This window comes from Scomber scombrus, chromosome 3 (assembly GCF_963691925.1).
Source record: "Scomber scombrus chromosome 3, fScoSco1.1, whole genome shotgun sequence".
Taxonomy (NCBI): Eukaryota; Metazoa; Chordata; class Actinopteri; order Scombriformes; family Scombridae; genus Scomber; species Scomber scombrus.
The window spans coordinates 4,933,021-4,935,730 of record NC_084972.1 but is presented as its reverse complement, the minus strand read 5'-3'; the positions used below and the strand labels follow the sequence as shown (position 1 = coordinate 4,935,730).

Here is a 2,710-nt window from a genome sequence, read left to right as displayed (position 1 = left end):
GTTTACACTAGGTGTCTGTCCGGGGGCGGGGGGATGCGATCGGTCTAATAAGCGGCAACACAGAGCTTTGCTCTCACACACGCTGCATTTATAGTCACACAAATACACACACACACACGCGCTGTCACTCTCTAGTGCGCGCTCTTTCTCGTTCACTCCAGATTCCAGGAGATTACGTCTCATTTGCGGGCGTCATGGAGACGCTATCAACATGCGGGAGACTCCCGGAACTTCCGGGAGAGTTGGGATGTCTGCACAGTGTAAGTTGACCGGCTATTGTGTATGTTATTATTACTCATTGTTGAACGTAACCGCTGTGAAACAATCAGAAAATAACGTGTTATTGATCTGATTCACCGGCTTCTTACTGTCACCGCTCCCTCCCTCTTCATCCTCTCTACCTCACTCCACCACAGTTAACACAACATCGTCTTGTAGCCGCTCTCGGACCGAGCAAATCTGTCCTCCAATCAGTGTTTTGAACTTTTATAAATAACGGAGGCGGAATAAAGTAGTAGTATTCCCGCATTGAACAGACAGCTGCTCCTCTCCTCCGTATCAGCGGGTGCAGCTGAGTGCTGTGTGACAGAGACAGCGGTGTAGAGTTGTCTGACCCCGTACATTTTTAGCCGTCTCCATCTTTCTAAGGCATCTCCTACACATACCCTTGTTTTGTTTCTCAAATTGTCAAGACGTATTTGAGAGTCATAACGAGGCTTTTCTGGTTTTGTAACATCAGACATTATCTGCAATGTTCCTAGCTGCAGCTCAGTGGCAACTGGCAACCTGGATGCTGAAACGCTACTGACTTGGCCAAAACACAAAATGACAACATAAACATTACTTGGGGTTGCCACTCATCTTTTCAAATGCAAATATTCTGGCTGGACTACTACTGTCAGTGATATCAGTGTTTGAAATTAACATGATTCCTTAATGTCTGGTGACATATCAGGGTCACATACGGCCAAACACATACGGCCACTTTAAGTCCCAATATCTAGAGCTGTGTAGATTTAGTCAAAAGTCTAAAAAGTGTGTATGTATATGTCCCCAGTTTTAGAATGTGATGACCACAGTTCTTTTATTGCATCACACATGGAATGTGCTCAGTTCCGGTCGTATGACATCATATGACATCATTTAAATCCTACATGCAATGTTGAACTTTTACATATAAATGGATGTCCTTTACATTCAAGCCCTTGTTTAAGGAAGTCACACAATCAGATAAGTAAAGAAGAAGTACTGAAATATCCTTCTGAAGGAGAAGTACTGTTACTTGATAGCAATTGTACTCAAGTGAAAAGGTACTTGTGTAAAAAATCAATCGATCAATCTTTATTTACATAGCGCCAAATCACAAAAAAAGTAATCTCATGGCACTTTTCACAAAGAGCAGGTCTAGACAGTACTCTTTAATTTAATTCAAAGAGACCAAACATTCCCACATGGGCAGCACTTGGCAACAACAGCAAGTAAAAACTCCCCTTTAACGGGAAGGAACCTCAAGCAGAACCGGACTCTAAGGTGGGTGACCATCTGCCATCTCCATCTCCTCACATCTTGTTGTGTCAACCCAAAGATTTTGAAAGTATTTACATTTAATAGGCTTGAATAAGAACATTTGGAAAGTATCTTGCTTGAAAAATGACTCAAAATGATTAATCAAATATCAATTATAATAGTTGGCAATTAATTTAATAGTTGGCAAACTAATTGACTATTTGACTCATCATTGAAGCTCTAGATCTGACCTTGATCTGATCAACTGCAAAGCATATTCTACAAGTGTGAGATCAGACAGCTGTGGAGTTTGCATGTTCATCCCATGCTAGCATGGGTTTCCTCCCACTCTCAGAAACATGTATGTTAGGTTAATTCTCCTGTCAGTGCCTGTGACCAAGGTGCTGACATAGAACTGGAGTTGGTCCCCACTGCTCCTAACGCTTAGGATGGGTGAAATGCAGGGTTGGAATTTCACTGTGTAACTGTATGTATGACAAATAAAGTACCTTAAATTATCTTGATATTTTGGCAGATAGGAGCTTCTTTAGGACCTTCTTGTTTTTACTTTCTTGCTCCTGCCTCAAATCTAACCAATGATCGTGACTTTTAATGATGTATTTCATTCTACTTTAATATTTGTCTGAGAGAAGTCTACCTCATTAACTGATTCTGCCCAGGAGAACTATAGATCTGAAATCACCCTAACGTTCTCTTCATGGCTGCCTTTTTTCATTTAACCCATTCAATCTCTTATACTAAATCTGATAAACAAACACAGCCTGATGGACTTGTCAGTTTCTTTGCACTGTGAGCAGGGTTTGAACCTGCACGGGAAACTCCCATTGGATTTCAAGTCCAAAGCCTTAACCATTCGGCCATCACAGCTCTTTTCCTCTAAAATATTGAATTATCTCTTCCTTGTGCCTATTTGCCACCCATTGGCAAATAGGCTACTGGCACCATCTGATTTGGGTTTTCCATTAAAATGTTCTGTTAATTAGTTTTTCAAAATTGAATTATTAATTAAAAAATGTAAAAATACATCAACTCCATCCACCTCTTTAAGAAAACAAGAATCTATGAATATACAAACATTGTTTATTAAAGAACTGCTGAAAAGTTCATTTCTTCAACTTCCACATCACACCTCTGTAAGTTACCTGTTGGACTCTGATTGCACTCAAAGTAGTTGAGATGTCAT

At 40.4% G+C, this 2,710-nt stretch overlaps 1 non-coding gene across 1 annotated transcript; it reads right to left on the bottom strand.

Annotated features, from left to right (window-relative positions):
• Window positions 1-2,312: 2,312 nt before the first annotated feature.
• Window positions 2,313-2,394, bottom strand: trnas-uga (transfer RNA serine (anticodon UGA)). The gene has a single exon. It is a non-coding gene; the product is annotated as a tRNA-Ser (tRNA).
• Between the last annotated feature and the right edge of the window lie 316 nt (window positions 2,395-2,710).